Source organism: Lissotriton vulgaris, chromosome 5 (genome assembly GCF_964263255.1).
Source record: "Lissotriton vulgaris chromosome 5, aLisVul1.2, whole genome shotgun sequence".
Lineage (NCBI taxonomy): Eukaryota > Metazoa > Chordata > Amphibia > Caudata > Salamandridae > Lissotriton > Lissotriton vulgaris.
Window position 1 is genome coordinate 1,393,581,251 of NC_141693.1, and position 18,454 is coordinate 1,393,599,704.

Below are 18,454 nucleotides of genomic sequence, written 5' to 3' on the forward strand. Positions count from 1 at the left end.
TGAAATATCTTTTCGCCTTAACAGATAAGAACTGAACACCATTATCGGTGAGAATGCAAGAAGGAATACCCTCAGTAACAAAAGTTTCATCCAAGAAACTTAAAACAGAATCAGTATCTGCTCTCTCTACAACCTTAACAACCGGCCATTTCGAAAACAAATCAATAATGACTATCAAATACCGATTAGAACCATCTTGATCTTGAATAGGACCCATAATATCCACAGCGACAGATTCCCAAGTAGATTCAGGAGGAGAACACTCCAACATAGGAGGGCGAAGGGTACGTAGGGTTTTGTCTGCAGAAGCACAAATGACACAATCTCTAACAATCTTTTCTATTTGAGAATCACAACCAGGCCACCAGAATAAATTATTTACCAAAGATTTGGATCTCACAATCCCGGGGTGACCTTCATGGCAAAGTTCAATGATCCCTTCACGCAAACCACCAGGAGGAACTATTCTTTCACCCCTTAATAAAGTCTCGTGAGCAACAGAGAGTTCAGACCTGACTTCCCAAAAAGGTCTAAACATATCGTCCAACATATCTTTTTTATCTGGCCAACCTTCAATAGTGTAAGAAATTACCTTTTGTAAACATTCATCAAGCAAGTACTCATTATTCCATTCTTCTTTGCTGAAAGCTGATAGGCCTTCATCATGAACATATGCTATTTGTAATTCATTCCACTCATTATTATCAACCTCCTCTAACATTACAGGCATCCTTGATAGAAAATCTGCAAGGACATTGCTTTTGCCCGGCACATAAACAATCTTGTAAATGAAGTTCTGTAGTCTCATAGAAATTCTAGCCAGGCGAGCAGAAGCATTGATAACCCCTTCGGTAGTCAAAATTTTTACCAATGGCTTGTGGTCGCTGCGTAATAAACACATTTTACCCCATACGAAAGATTTGAAATGATCAAGTGCCCAAGCACAGGCTAAGGCCTCCCTTTCTATAATAGGATACTTTTCCTCACAAGGAGAAAGAGATCTTGAGGCATAGGCTATTACATTGTCCTTCCCCTTCTCATTTATTTGCACCAAAACAGCTCCTAGACCCTTGTTACTAGCATCAGTAGTAATTACATTGTCTAAAGATGGATCAAAACTGTGTAGAGCAGTGGTCTGGGCAATAGCGTTTTTGATATCCATGAAGTCTTCATTACAAGATTTAGACCATTCAAACTTCACACCCTTTTTTAAAAGTTGCCGAATATTGAATGAGACACTCGCAAAATTAGGAACATATTTAGAGCAAAACTCAGCCATGCCTAAGAACGACTTGATGTCATCCTTACTTGTAGGAACAGGAGCTTCAGAGATTGCTGAAACCAAAGAGGGTTTGGGTTTAACCCCTTCAGCGTCAATGATATGGCCTAGGTAAGTTACACTTTTCTGAGCAAATTTACATTTTGAATGTTCAATAGTAAGGCCTTTGCTTTCAAGAATATTCAAAACTTTATGTAGCCTTGATAAATGTTCATTTTCATCATCTCCGAAAACCAGAATATCGTCCTGAAAAAATCTGACACCTTTTTCTCCCTTAAATAATTGGTACATAAGTCGTTGAAAAACAACAGCCGCTGAGGCTAAGCCAAATGGCATGCGTTTATAACGGAAGCAACCAAAAGGTGTCACGAAGGACGTAAACTTCATTGAATCAGGGCATAAGGAAATCTGGTGGTATGCAGATGACATGTCTATGGTAGAGAACCATTGGGCATTACCAACACTAGAGACCATCTCATTGATTTTGGGAAGTGGGAATTTATCAACCACTATGTTGTTGTTTAAATACCTTAGGTCTACACACAACCTGATTTTGCCGTTGCTACGTCTTGCGACGACAATTGGCGAAACCCATTCACTCGCCTCAATAGGTTCTATGATGTCAGTAGACACAAGTTTGTCCAGTTCTTTACTGACTTCATCTCTCACTAAGATAGGCACATTTCTACACTTGTGCACCTTTGGACAGGCATCATCCTTTAGTATGATTTTATGTTCAAAACCAACTAAATTCCCCAAAGTTTTACTAAAAACTTTTGGAAATTTCTTTAAAATGCTATCCGTAACAATAGAACAATCACCAACTACTAGGACTTGTTCTTTACTATTAGGATCTAAGATGATGTGGAGTTGTTTTTGGTCGAACCATCCTAAAACAGGTGGTCCTTTCTTCGAGATGTACAGTTTCCCTCTACACTCCCTGTCTTTGAACCTGAAAACAAACCAGCGAAAACCCAAGATGGAAATAGGGTCTCCTAAATAACCTTCAGGGTGGATATCCGATGGTAATAATCTCTCCCCCACATGTTGAATAAATGAATTTCCACATGTCTTCATTAACAATGGTATAAGGCGAGCCCGAATCGGCATACATTTTTACAACTACACCACCAATACTCATTGTACAAATAGGTTTGTTAACCATATCCTCATCTCTTATTCTTAGCACTAACTTATCATGAACATTCATCACAAGATTGTCCTCAACATCATTTTCAAAATTCTCTTCCTCATCAATGTCATTTACGAAATTTACTTTACTTCTCTTTTTCCTATTACATGCTTTCGTTAAATGACCTTTCAAACCACAACTAGCGCATTTGGTTTTTAACCCAGGACAACTTTTGAAGTCAGCCAAATGGTCTAAACTGTTACATCTGTAACATTTAAGTTTAGTTGAAGAAAATTTGTTGTTAGAACTAAAAGACTGCCTAGAATTGTAGTTATACCTTTTTTTATCAGTAGCATTAACTTTGCAAACTACATCATTAGACATTGCACTATTATCCTTCTTTATCACATTAGCGCATCTGCCAGACATTTCTGCTTTGCGTGCAATGGCAAGAATATCATCTAAAGGAGAATCTCCATTTATCCATAACCTATCCTGTATGGATGTATTATAGGAATGCATAACAATTTGGTCTCTAATTAACTCTTCTTGTAGAACACCAAATTTGCAATCCAAAGACAATTTCTTCAAATCAGCAAGAAAATGGTCAATGTTTTCCTCTTTAGTCTGTTTCCTGGAGAAAAACTTATACCTCGTTACGCCAATACACACTTTAGGAGCAAAATAAGTGTCTAAATGTAAAAGCGCTAACATATAAACATTTAAGTCTCCAGGAAAAGAGGGTTTAGTCATGGTTTCGTATACTTTTAGTCCCACAGGACCTAAGGAATGAAGAAGAAGTCTCTTTTTTTGAGCATGAGACATTTTTCCATCCTCATCTAAGGCATCTATATAGTTGCAGAAATATGGTTTCCACTCCAACCATTTAAGTGGTGGTTCGTTGCCTGAAACCCAAAATGCCTGAGGAGGACTAATATTATAATTAGGTTGAGTCATTCTAAAATGTGAAACCTAGACAATTCAATTAAAATAAATGCTGGATACAGTACTTAAATATCAATAGCAAAAATAACTAATGCATAAATATATAATATGCTTATAGCGGTAAAACAGTGTTAAATGCTCATTTAAGTTATCAAAAACTGCCTGAATAAATAATTCAAAAAAAATAATAAAATGAAGAGGTGTGCGAATCACCGTAGGTAGTAACTCGCTGATGAGAGTGAGGAAGGTGTGCGAATCACCGCTGATGGCACTGCGCAGATGAATAAAGATGTCACTTTCTTTCCGATCGTAAAACTCCCCCTTTTAAGTCTCTCACGAAGGACTTCGTATCTTTTCCTGACTTCCAGTTTACTTAAGATGGCCGCCAACGTGTTACGTCACACGCAATTGTCCCACAATGCAAACGGAGCGTCAGACGTCACACGCAAATGTCCCAGAATGCAAAACAGAGCATTAGACGTCAGAGCGTAGCATTCTGTTCTTCGAAGGTGGAATCCGAAGGAAGAAGCTGACGGCAAACACGGAGAATAGACACAAGGTGATTACTTTTAAAAAAAAATGGTGCGAGCTGTTGAGCGAGCAGAAATGATTGCGAGCTGTGACGTGTGGTTGGTACAACGGTAACGGTAAAATGCTTCGTATCCTTCGTTACCTTAGTACTAATGTCACACAAAATCAACAATTCCACTCCTATTCAAAGTCCGGTCGCTGTAAAGTTCTCCTTATATTTTTTTTAAAGGCAATAATCCAAAATATAGAAGCGCTTGCTAAATTAAACGTAGAATATTTTAAGAAAAAGGAGTTCAATAAGTTCAATAACAGGCTCAAGCACACGAAAGTCAATTCATACTAGTCAATAATAAATGGTATAATCACCAAACAGCAAAATCCTTCCTTGTCTGTTGAGAAGTAAATGTCCTTTCCTCCCCAAAAAATATTCAAAGCAGGTAAAAGGAATATTCCGCGTAGGTTCTGCTCTTCGAATCCCGTCGCCAGTGAAATGAAGAAGATCAGTCCAATAATTAAGGAAGATCCTTTATTCAGTCGAAGAGCATAGTACAAGTAATCCAGCAAGATCAGCATCCAAGAATAACTGACACATACAAAGGATGCACATAGCTATGACATGTATAACATTCTACATCAATGATGACATAACTAGAATGTGTGAGGTTAAAGGAACAGAGCATAAAGTAAGCAACACAACAGGGTGCTGGGACAAGTAATTTCATAGAAGCTTTCCGGCGACGGTTACTGAAAAAAACATAACGGGAGGGTGTCCCTGTTAAATAACACTCACTGGTCAAATGGAGAAATGTTATGCAATCTATGGTAGCTATGTAAGTTACCTTGGAAAGTAGATTGCGAATGTCAGGGCACACCGTAAACGTTTTCTCTTAAGATGAATGGGAAATGCAGGAAACGGGACCCACTAAACAAAGATAAAATAAAGGAGCGAGTGTTGTAATGGGGTTTCTAATAACGTAAATGAAACGATGCAGTGGCTGGGAAGAGTGCAACAAGCGCAATTACCTTTGCTTCTAATCTGGGCTCTTCTCCACTCTCACGGACTCCGACTGAGACTATCGGGTAACCGCGGAAGGTTACCATACAGATATATTAAGAGTTCCGAGGCTTCAGATCTCTACTATTGATTGTGGGATATGTAGTTCCCTCAAATCAAGCTCTAAGGTGGGACTGGAGTTGAGTGGAATACTGACAGCACTAAATCTCAGAAATGCATCACGAAGCTGTGATGGGGCAATCGTGAAGGTGTATGGATCCAACACCTGATGTCGGAAATACATCCGATTTAATAAAAAAAAATGTTTTTTAAAAAATTCCGCTGTAGTCTAGTGAATAATAGCAACACAAGTGCCATATATTATCTATGGATAGTTCAAGTGTAGGGAAAAAATCGGAGAGTGTATGTACTACAGTGAGTTAAGTAGAGCATGTCGTGTGGTATACAGCATGAACAGTAATGATGTATAAAATGAAAAGCATACAAAAATAGTGTTATCGAAATGCAATATAAGACATCACTAAACAAAATTGCAGTACGGTAATAAACAATATGGTGAACACCGCTCATGTAAATGTAATGATACCTCATCTAGTTGTAAACTAATAAATGGGTAGTTTGGATGCTACCTATAATAGAACATACTGTATTGGCTCATCCAGCTGATGCGCATCTGCGTCATGAAAAGTTTCAAAACATTCTAACATGTTATCATTATATATGGCTGAATATCCACGAAATAATGTACATAATTATAAACATGATTGCACTTTGTGGTTTTCCCCACAATATAATTTACCGCACAGGCATTTTAGACAGTAGACTATGTTAATTGTATTACAGTCTGATGTGTGCTTGAATTGAATTTTCTTGCCTGTCATTGGATGAGTTAAAGTGTTGCCCGTAATGATATTATTGCAGTGTATGCAATTGTGACATTTCATAGTGCCTTTGTACTCTGATTGTGTTTGTGAATTCCTGGGTGACCTCAGTATATCCATCAAATTGCGCCCTTTGGTGTAGGCAAATATGGGTTTTTCCAGAAAAATTCCATTGAATTCACTTTCATTTTGTAGTAGTTCCCATCTTTTGAGTACAATTTGTTTGATTTGGTTAGCTGAAGTGTAAAATTTTGACACAAATGTAAACTCACTTTTGGGAACTTTGGTGACAGGGGTTAACAATGATTGACGATCAATGATAGTTAGTCTGTCAATGCATTGATCTAGAATTTCAGCTGGATACCCTCGTTGTTCAAATCTTTTTCGGTGAATTTGTATTTGTTTATCAAAAATATCCTGGGTGCCACAGATTCTTTTTAATATCAAAAAATGAGAGTACTGGAGTGTGTGTGTGCGCGACATTAGAAGCAGACAGTCGGAGCGTGGATCGTACGTGCCGGAGCGTTCATCTGGGATACCGGTGTACAGTGGATGTGTGGAGTACGGGACGTAGAACACGCAGGACGTCGACGGTAAGAGGAGAGCGGGGGGCTCGCATTTCATTGCTTCGTGTGGCCACCGGGTAGGTCTACATTAGAGTTTGGCCACCCCTAACAATCGGAATAGCCGGTGTGTTGCGGTCACAGTTGCGTGGTGCCCATAGCCCCCTGCGTATCCTCCGTCTGGTGAAGGTACAAGGTGCACGGGTTTGCGAATCCGAGCAGTAAGAGTGTCGAACAGTAGACAGCAAAATGCCGGGAGCTAAGGGGGCTAAGGGGACGAAAATGGAGATGATGTTGCAAGCCATGATGTGTAGAATGAATGCCATTGATAAGAGATTGGGGAGAAGAGAGGCTCACATGATGGAGAGGATTGATGATATTGCAGGCCCACGCGGTAGGTCCAAACGGCAGATTACTTCCCCTTTGCCAGATGGGGATTCCGACTCCTCACCTAAAAGGAGCAAGACCAAGAGATCGAGGCGCAGCGCACCCGCTCCTGCCCCTATGGTTGTTCCCACTACCCCCGAGCCGGTAGTCCCGGCTCCCGTGGCACCAGCTCCTGCCTTGCCATCAGAAGCCCCTCCTGTCGGGCCGGCCCCACCTGCCCCTGTTGGGCTGCTTCCGTTGCTTCCCTCGCCGGCACCCATAGGGCCCCCCCCCGCCTGTGGTGCCGGCAGCAGTCCCAGATTCTGAAGCTACGATCCTGCCCGAGCTCACTGCACAGATAGCGGCTATACTTCCTTGGCTGCAGAAGGGGGGTATGATGCCATCAACGCTAGATCATACCGCTGAGGCGGCCAAGATGGTGGAGAAGATTAGGGCGGCAACAGTTGTGAGTGGGGCTGCGGGCTCCTTTTCTCCTTCTTCTGCAGGTATGAATGCCGCCCAACCGATTGGAAGCGACGGTGGACCGGCTCCAGTGTCCGTTAATGGTAAGGAGGTGGCTTTGCCTCTCTTGGGGGTTCGATCCCGTCTAGGAGCGAAGATTTAGTGCAACATGTTTCCCGGGCGGTGAAAGAAATGATTTGGGCGGGAAAGTATATTTATATTTTCTCTCTGTTATTGGACAATAGGGAAATGGAGAATGCCAAAATGCTTAAAGATTGGATGCACCCTAGTGAATGGAGAGTACGGTGTGCTAAGTTTAGGGTGGAGGAAACTCTGGTTAATTGGATCAGGGCCTTCTCCATCCTTACGGCTATCACTGTTGAACGCCCTCCTAATGTACTGGCAGCAATGGCTTGCTACCAGAGCAGGATTTTAGGGTGGAGCGAGCAGTACCCTTGGGAGGCATGGAAGGAATATGATGCAAATTTCAGAAAATCTAAGGAATTTGACTTGTCATTGACATGGGACAAGGTTGACTCGCTGTCGTGGCATAAGCAGTTCTCGAGGAACATGGCCCCCGCCCAGCCTACTAGTGTAGCCAATGTGTTCCCCGCAAAACCCCAGCAGCCCTTTCGGGCAGCACAGGGGAATGAGTTCCCGGGGAAGAATAGGGGGCGGCGGGGGGAAAGGAAGGGTATGCGTTGGGACTTTATTAAGCGCTCCTGTACGAGGCCGGCCGGCACATGTAGATTCAGACATGCCTGCGCTATTTGCGGTCACACCTCCCATCCCGAAACAGCATGCAGATCGAGAAATGGTAATCACAGTCAGAGAGGGGGGAAGAAACCAGAATAGTGTAGAGGGCACGGTTGGCCCCACTCCAATTGACGTCCTGGCAATGATCACATGGTTGAACAGATACCCAGACCACACAGCGGCTGCTCTACTACAGGACGGTTTCTCCCAAGGTTTCCGGATCCCGGCAGGGGGATACACAGGCAGCGCTCATTGTAGGAATCAGTTATCGGTACAGCATAACCCTGCAGTAGTAATTGCTAAGATTGAAAAGGAGCTGTCCTTGGGCAGGATAGCTGGGCCATTCCTGGAAGTGCCAGTGCCCGACTTTGTGTATTCACCATTGGGTGTATTCCCCAAGAAAGAATAGGGCGATTTTCAGACTGATTCACAACTTATCGGCACCAAGAGGGGCATCCTTGAACAATGCTATAGATGAGGGTATTTGTAGTGTGAAGTATGCTTCGTTTGACAAAGCAGTGGAGCTATTGCGGGGTTGGGGCGGGGCACACTAATGGCTAAATCGGACATTGAATCTGCCTTTCGTCTTTTACCGGACCACCACCTCCTTGGATTCGCTTTTGAAGGCAAATTTTACATGGATAAATGCATGCCTATGGGTTGTTCGATTTCTGTGCATACTTTGAGACTTTTAGCTCTTTTTTAGAGTGGGTCATGAGACAGTCCACGGGCCACAAACAGGTCATGCATTATTTGGACGACTTCCTTTTCCTGGGAGCGGCGGGGACTCGGGAGTGTGCCTGGGCATTGCAGGAATTTTGCGTGCTCATGCAGGCTTTCGGGGTTCCGCTGGCGCCTGGGAAGACGGTTGGCCCGTCCACCTGTTTGGAATTCCTGGGTATCGATATTGACTCATTGGAAGGGTGCTTCAGGTTACCCAAAGACAAAGTGTTTAAGTTTAAGGCGGCCCTGCGCCAGGGCCTACTCAAAGACAAGGTTACCTTACAGCAGCTACAGGAGACGGTGGGTCAACTGAACTTTGCATTGCCGGTCATACCGATGGCACTCCCCTTCTCTCGGTCGATTGTCCAAGCCATGAAGTGATTGAGAGAGAAACATCACCGCACTAGGTTGTCATCCTAGGTTCGCCAGGATATGCGGATATGGACGCATTCCTGGAGGACTTTAATTGCAGGGTAGTGTGGCCTGGCCCCCCATGACATCAGCAGAGTTGGGTTTATGGACGGACGCTGCTGGTAGCGTGGGCTTTGGCGCCATCCTGGGGACCAAGTGGGTCGCTCAGAGATGGCCTGAGGAGTGGGGGTTGTGGGGTCTGACCACCAACATCGGTTTCCTGGAACTATTCCCGATATGGGTAGCATTGATGGTTTGGCCGGAGCACCTTAGCAATCAGTCGGTGGTGTTCTGGTCGGATAACATGAGCGTGGTGGAATGCATTAGCCAACAAGCGGCATGGTGTCTATTCATACTGCGCTTGGTAAAGGAGATTGTGCTACAATGTTTGAAATGGAATGTGATTTTCAGAGCCAAACATGTGCAAGGCGTTCTCAATAATGCAGCTGACGCCCTTTCTCGCTTTAAAATGCAGTTATTCAGGGAGCAGCTTCCAGCAGCAGACCCCTAGCCAGCACCTTTTCCGGTTGCTCTCTGTCGGATTGGTGCCCCAGACTACCGCAGCTCGTGGCATCTAGCTTAGCCCCCAGTACCAAGACAGCATACGAAGGGGTGTTCTTGTCTTACTGTACTTTCTTAGGGAACAAGTGGGAGGCTAGCTGGGCACAGGAGGACAGTTTTGTGGCATACCTAGAGTTGATGCACAGGGACGGGCGCTCGGTGGCAGCTGCAAATAGGCACAGGGCGGCAGTTTCCTTCTTTGCACAGGCCAAGGGCATGAGAGACCCTGCGAACATGTTTGTAGTGCGCAAGGCATTGAGGGGCTGGCGTCGCATACAGGGGCACTCGACAGATGCAAGAAAGCCGATTGGGCTGGTAAGGCTCTCAGCCCTATTGTTGGCGCTCCAGGTCGTCTGTAGCTCAGCATGGGAGGTGCTGCTTTTCAAAGCTGCGTTCGCACTAGCGTTCTATGGAGCTCTCAGAATAGGCGAGCTGGTAGCAGCGTCAAAGGGTGACAAACTGGGCGGCCTTCATGTGGCCTGTGTGGTGATCCAGGAGGATACAATGTGGATGACAATTCAAAGATCAAAAACTGACCAGGAGGGACGGGGGGATACCATAGTACTCCACCGGGCTCGGACCAACCCTTGTTGCCCGGTCTCGCATGTAGAGGCTTTTAAAAGGCAGCGGGAGGGTATGCTAGGGGGGGCACTATTGTGTCACACAGATGGTACACCATTGACCAGGTATCAGTTTGGGAGAGTCCTGGAGCTGGCAGTCGCAAAAGCAGGCCTGGATCCCACGGAATTTGGTACCCATTCCTTCAGAATTGGGGCAGAAACTGAGGCAGTTGTAAGGGGACTCCCAGTCGAAAATGTTAAAAGGATTGGGAGATGGTCGTATGAATGTTACAAACGTTATGTACGTATTGACATGTTATAACATGGCAAAGTGACTCATGCTTGGTATTTTCTGGTTTTGCAGTTTCTCGAACCTGTCACGCGGGGGAGGAACTCGCCGAATGTCGGCAAGAAACGACAGCTTCGCAACACAAGCAACAAGAAGATCAGCGGACATTGGTGACTTGGATAGTTGGCCACTCTTATGTGCGGCGCGCAAAAAATGTGTTTCTTTCAGGTGAAAGGAGGAGAAGGGCTGAGGAAAAGGGGTTCTCTGTTTCCTTCTTTGGGAGGGGAGGCTTAGGCATCAGACAGTTCAAAGACTACTTTCTGGAACTATTATCTCAGCAACCCGCCCCCCCGTCAGTGGTGATACTTCACCTGGGGGAGAACGATTTGGCCAATCTAGGGAGGCGCATCCTGGTAGAAGAAATCATCTCCACTGCGGGGTAGGTGTCCAGAACATGCGCGGGTTGCACAGTAGTTTGGTCGCAACTTATTCCTCGGTGGCAGTGGCGAGGGGGGGACTCGGTCAAGGCGTTGAATCACTTGGTAAAGAGGATCAACACACAGTTGGACAAATTATTTCGAGCCCCCCGGTTGCAGATGATTCCTCACGGGTGTATTTGGGAGGAACATTTCTACCTGCGGGACGGGGTGCACTTGACTGAGGCCGGGAATGTCCTATGGTCGAGTAACATATTAGCATGGCTAGAGGGATTCACGAGGTGAATATGACCTTTCTTAGGAGTAGGAAGGGGGGAGGCCAGATCGTCGGGTAACAATTCTGGCCTGTGGCGGTAAGGTCATGACCGGTGAGCAGCTATTTTAAGGTCTGAGGGGGTGGCATCATCCTTTGGAGGTGTCCGCCCAGGGGGAGGAGGGGTCACTGGCCCCTCCTAGAACTTCAGGGGCAGCTGGTGATGCGAGTTAGGGCCCTCCTTCAGTGGTTAAATGGAGTTCACGGGGTGGACCGAGTAATTAACGGACTCGGCTGCATGGGTAGACCGAGTAATTAACGGGCTCGGCTGCACGGGTGGACCAGGTAATTAACAGGCCCGGCTGCGCATGCGCACCTGCGGTAAGGGCGCAGCTTGGAAGACCTGACACCGGTTAGCGACCTTGCCATATGGCCATAAATGTTAGTATGCAAAACATTTCAGATGAGGATGTTAGATTCAGTTAGGAAACAAGCTGTATTAGAATCTTGTTAAGGTTAGCCGATCACACTTGTCGATATGATTGTATCTAATGTTCCTGAATATTTTTGCATATAAATTGTATATTTTGTTTAACAATTTTATTATTTTGTATCTTAATAAATACGGCCGGGGGGTCTTGCGATCCCCCGCCTTCGAAAGACAAATCATGTTCCGTGTCAATGTGTTCTGGGTTGATGTGGGTACACAGGGAGAGGGGCGGTAGCCGTCACTGACCATGTAAAAAGGGGGGCGGCGATCCCCTCTCCCCTTGCCACCCGGTGGTGGGGGGGCGTGATCTCCCGGCGTCCAATGACTACGTGGGAGGTGTGCGCCACACCACCGGTTGGCAGGCGCCCGATCCCTGACCCGGAAGGCGTGGTACAGACTTCCTGGTCGGAGGGGCGGCGGTGAGGGGTGGGGGGAAGGGGCGCACCGCCTTCTCCACACATCCCCGGGAATAAAGGAGGGGGGAGCGCTCAGGTGGCCCTTCTTGTCACCTGACGCTCCCCCACACTGGTCGTGCCCCGTGCTCGGGCCTCCTAATTTTCCCCACCCGCCATCCCTGGAACAAAGGTGTGTTGTGCATTATGTATACCTGTTTTGTTATTAATTAATTTGTTTCCCTCTTAGGAATGTATAATTGAAGCATAAATGTTGGTTACAATGTTTGGTGTATACTGTTTATTGTATCTCTTGTGTATTAAGTATTGGCTTCCCGTTTGGGGAGTAGTGTAAAGTGTAAATAACGTTTGCAATTTTGTTTAGGCCTTTTTTCCTCTAATAGCCTGATGATGGTATGTCACAACATGTTGATTTAGATAGTGTAGTTGTCCTTTAGTCCTTTTTTCCACAGGTCGTCGTATTTATTAGGGTATTGGACATGCGGTAAGGTCATGACCGGTGAGCAGCTATTTTAATGTCTGAGGGGGCGGCATCATCCTTTGGAGGTGTCCGCCCAGGGGGGAGGAGGGGTCACTGGCCCCTCCTAGAACTTCAGGGGCAGCTGGTGACGTGAGTTAGGGCCCTCCTTCAGTGGTTAAATGGAGTTCACGGGGTGGACCGAGTAATTAACGGGCTGGGCTGCATGGGTGGACCGAGTAATTAAAGGGCTCGGCTGCACGGGTGGACCGGGTAATTAACTGGCCCGGCTGCACATGCGCACCTGCGGTAAGGGCACAGCTTATAAGACCTGACACCGGTTAGCGACCTTGCACTATTGCCATAAATGTTAGCATGCAAAAATGTTCAGATGAGGATGTTGGATTTGGTTAGGAAACAAGCTGTATTAGAATCTTGTTAAGGTTAGCCGATCACACTTGTCGATATGATTGTATGTAATGTTCCTGAATATTTTTGCATAAAAATGTTATATTTAGTTTAACAATTTTATTATTTTGTATCTTAATAAATACGGCCGGGGGGTCTTGCGATCCCACCCTTCCAAAGACAAATCATGTTCCGTGTCAATGTGTTCTGGGTTGATGTGGGTACACAGGGAGAGGGGCGGTAGCCGTCACTGACCATGTTCATTATAACAACAGCTGCCTCTTACTCTCCGTTATTTAAACAATCACGCATTATTGCCTTCCACGCTGTTCCCGACCCTTCGTCATCCTTTTACTTTCACCCAATGTCACCAAATCGCCTGTCCCTTACGAGTACCTTCACTGCACATTTTCTTCATCTCTGCCTCACGTACCTGCCAGAAAACAGTCCGTCCTCATCTCGCTTTCAAAGGAAGTGTTTCCCATCTCTGTCAACTGACAAATTTAAACCTAACACTCATGTCCCGGACCCTCCCACATTGCTAAAATTCTAATTAACCACCTGCTCAAACCTTTCTCACCAAAAGACCCTGCCCTCGGTTCCTAAACACTACGTTTCCCATTATGCAATAAATCAGTTTAACATAACTTCACAGTACACATTGCCAATATAACATGCTGTGCATACGGTTTAGAATAGTTAAGAGAGAACGTGAAGCAATGCACATCATAGCAAGGAAATAAGGAGGGTGTGGCACTGAAGTGTCCCCTGTGCACGGGAAACGATTTATGAATATTGTTGTGATCATTACTAGGGTCAAGAGGTTAAGTGTGTAAAAGGATTATGGTATAGTTCGAGTGGGGTGTTCTGGCAAAGTTGTAATCAAATGGGAGTTATTGACAGAGTTAGACGTAGTGAAGAAGGATTAAAGATATGAGACCAATCGTTGCCACAGGTTCTTGGTAAAAATAAACAGGGGTTATTCTATTGAATACTGAGCCAAATACCAAATATTTTGAAATGTGATAGTCATAGGGAATCGGGTGCAGTTAACATCACATGTAAGTTTTAAATGTTGTTTTGCATACACACTGGTTAACAAAATAATAATGCCTAATATTCATAGTGACCCCTGATGAAGGGCCCTAGTAGCCCGAAATACATTGGGTTTTAAATAAATAAACACTGCTTTGGATGAACCTATGCGTCTATATGTGTTCTTGAAGATAGGCCTGGATGGGCACATCATGAACATAAAAAACCTTTGAAAATTGCATCACCCTGCGTGTGGAATAGATGGGATTCAAGTGAAAGATTTGATTTAAATAATCAATACGCAGAATAAAATAGAGTACAATGATTTGAAAAAGTAGTATTGGGCTTTGCCATTGGTCTTGGAGGGAAAATGTTGCCCCCAAATTATGCAATTTAGTACTCACTTGCCACCAGGGCAAGGCCCTTTACCAGTGTGCAATGCAAAACCAACAGTTGATGGACAAAATGTAGAACAATGTCATACATTCACCCCAGTACAGAGATCTTGGCCTAAATCCATCGTATTTTTGCACTCCACACCACCCCAGTTCAGACATGGCCATATGCAAATCAGCCTTGACCCTGTGCCTCATGGGAACAGTCCAGCCCGAACTGCCAAGCCTTGTCTTTACTAGACCGGAATCAAGCATCGTAGGACCGGTTTCTGGCATTCCAGCCGTCTTCAGTCCGGCTTGCTTGAATCCAGTGGTGTGGAGAACATGGGACTCACGTCTGAGCATACCCATCCCACTCGGGGTGACAAATGCAAAAACCACAGTTGATGGACAGAATGCAGAACAATGTCATACATTCACGCCAGTACAGAGATTTGGGCCTAAATCCATCGTTTTTTGCACTCCACACCACCCCAGTTCAGACATGGCTATATGCAAATCAGCCTTGACCCTGTGCCTCATGGGAACAGTCCAGCCCGAGCTGCCAAGCCATGTCTTTATTGGACCGGAATCAAGCATCCTAGGACCGGTTTCTGGCTATCAGCCGTCTTCAGCCAGGATAGTTTGACTCCAGTGGTGTGGAGAGCACGGGACTCACGTCTGAGCATACCCTTCCCATTCGGGGTGACAAATGAAAAACCAACAGTTGATGGACAGAATGTAGAACAATGTCATACATTCACCCCAGTACAGAGATCTGGGCCTAAATCCATCGTTGTTTGCACTCCACACCACCCCAGTTCAGACATGGCCATATGCAAATCAGCCTTAACCCTGTGCCTCATGGGAACAGTCCAGCCCGAACTGCCAAGCCATGTCTTTACTGGACCGGAATCAAGCATCCTAGGACCGGTTTCTGGCTATCAGCCGTCTTCAGCCAGGATAACTTGACTCCAGTGGTGTGGAGAGCACGGGACTCACGTCTGAGCATACCCTTTCCACTCGGGGTGACAAATGCAAAACCAACAGTTGATGGACAGAATGTAGAACAATGTCATACATTCACCCCAGTACAGAGATCTGGGCCTAAATCCATTATTTTTTTGCACTCCACACCACCCCAGTTCAGACATGGCCATATGCAAATCAGCCTTGACCCTGTGCCTCATGGGAACAGTCTAGCCCGAACTGCCAAGCCATGTCTTTACTGGACTGGAATCAAGCATCCTAGGACCGGTTTCTGGCTATCAGCCGTCTTCAGCCAGGATAGCTTGACTCCAGTAGTGTGGAGAGCACGGGACTCACGTCTGAGGATACCCTTCCCACTCGGGGTGACGAATGCAAAACCAACAGTTGATGGACAGAATGTAGAACAGTGTCATACATTCACCCCAGTTCAGAGATCTGGGCCTAAATCCATAGTTTTTTTGCACTCCACACCACCCCAGTTCAGACATGGCCATATGCAAATCAGCCTTGACCCTCTGCCTCATGGGAACTGTCCAGCACGAACTGCCAAGCCATGTCTTTACTGGACTGGAACCAAGCATCCTAGGACCGATTTCTGGCTATCAGCCGTCTTCAGCCAGGATAGCTTGACTCCAGTGGTGTGGAGAGCACGAGACTCACATCTGAGCATACCCTTCCCACTCGGGGTGACAAATGCAAAACCAACAGTTGATGGACAGAATGTAGAACAATGTCATACATTCACCCCAGTACAGAGATCTGGGCCTAAATCCATAGTTTTTTTGCACTCCACACCACCCCAGTTCAGACATGGCCATATGCAAATCAGCCTTGACCCTGTGCCTCAAGGGAACTGTCCAGCACGAACTGCCAAGCCATGTCTTTACTGGACCGGAATCAAGCATCCTAGGACCGGTTTCTGGCTATCAGCCGTCTTCTTTGACTCCAGTGGTGTGGAGAGCACGGGACTCACGTCTGAGCATACCCTTCCCACTCAGGGTGACAAATGCAAAACCAACAGTTGATGGACAGAATGTAGAACAATGTCATACATTCACCCCATTATAGAGATCTGGGCCTAAAGCCATCGTTTTATATCACTCCACCCCACCACAGTTCAGACATGGCCATATGCAAATCAGCCTAGCCCCTGTGCCTCATGGGAACAGTCCAGCCCGAACTGCCAAGCCATGTCTTTAGTGGACTGGAAACAAGCATCCTAGGACCGGTTTCTGGCTATCAGCCGTCTTCATCCAGGATAGCTTGACTCCAGTGGTGTGGAAAGCTCCAGTGGTGTGGAGAGCACGGGACTCACGTCTGAGCACACCCTTCCCACTCGGGGTGACAAATGCAAAACCAACAATTGATGGACAGAATGTAGAACAATGTAATACATTCACCCCAGTACAGAGATCTGGGCCTAAATCCATCGTTTTTTTTGCACTCTACACCACCCAAGTTCACCAGTGAGCAGGCAATGTTGACTAAATACTGACAAACGTAGATGAAATTGAAATTCAAGATGGTGTGCATCCCCCATTTCTAAGATGTACATTATGCAAATGGCCCACTGTGGGTTTGCACCCATACACATAAAAAAATGCATCTAACTAAGAACTTTGGGAACTGTATCATTATCCACAAGCATGGCTGAACATCTGGTTCACTCAGCAACTTTATTTTAGTGGCACCTAAATGAACATCAAAGCATTTGCCTTATATGTCTGACATCTCCAGTGGTTTCATATGTTTGATATAGAATTCATATTACTAAATTGAAGAACTTTCAAAACATGTTATACTGGTAATGTGTACTGTGAAGTTATGTTAAGCTGATTTATTGCATTATGGGAAACGTAGTGTTTAGGAACCGAAGGCAGGGTCTTTTGGTGAGAAAAGGGTTGAGTAGGTGGTTAATTAGAATTTAGCAATGTAGGAGGGTCCGGGACACGATTGTTAGGTTTAAATTTAGAGGTTGACAGCGATGGGAAACACTTCTTTTGAAAGAGAGATGAGGACGGGCTGTTTTCTGGCAGGTGCGTGAGGCAGATATTGAAGAAAATGTGCAGTGAAGGTACTCGTAGGGGACATGAGATTTGGTAATATTGGGTGAAAGTAAAAGGATGACGAAGGGTCAGGAACAGCGTGGACGGCAATAATGTGTGATCGATTAAATATTGGAGAGTAAGTGGCAGCTGTTGTGATAATGAAGGGGAGATTGTGGCGCGGTGCGTACGGTTTAGAATAGTTAAGAGAGAGCGTGGAGCAACGCACATGATAGCAAGGAAATAAGGAGGGTGTGGCACTGAAGTGAGCCCTGTGCAAGGGAAATGATTTGTGAATAATTTTGTGATTGTTGGACCTGGGCCTCTTGGCAGGGTCATCCCTAAACTTTTTGCCTTCCTCCAATACTCTCTCTGACCTGTTTTTGTTGGTTTAATGACTCTGGGCACTTTACCACTGCTGACCAGTGCTAAAGTGCATATGCTCTCCCTGTATAAAGTGTAACTGTGATTGGTATACCTGATTGGTTCATTGGATTTACTGTCAGTCCCCACTAAAGTGCACCAGGAGTGCCAGGGCTTGTGAATGCCAATACTGCTAGTGGGCCTGCAGCGCTGGTTGCGCCACCCACAGAAGCAGCCTTAAAATGTGTCTAGGGTCTGCCATTGCAGAACCTGCGTGCAGTCTGGTACTGTCATGCTGGCTGGGCAAGTGCACACACTTGCCAGCCCCTAAACCTTCCCTTAACTTCGTATTAGTCACCCCTATGGTAGGCCCTAGGGCAGGGTGCATTGTAAGTGTGAGGTAGGACATGCCCTGATGTGTGTGGCATGTCCTAATAGTGAATTACAGCCAAATTCGTTTTTCACTATTGTAAGGCTACCTGCTCCCCTTAGGCCAGGATGGGCTGCTGGAATTATTACACTCTATAATCCCAGCAGACTCAGGGAACATGGTAGAAATTAATGTTTAGTATGCCTGAACTCAGAATAATAAAATATTTCTTTTAGTAAAGTTTATTTTAATATCCTGTGTTTGCAAATGCTACTTTTAGAAAGTTAGCATTTGCTTGCCTAACCATTTCAGCTCGCCTCTGCAGTATGGGTATCTGACTGTCTG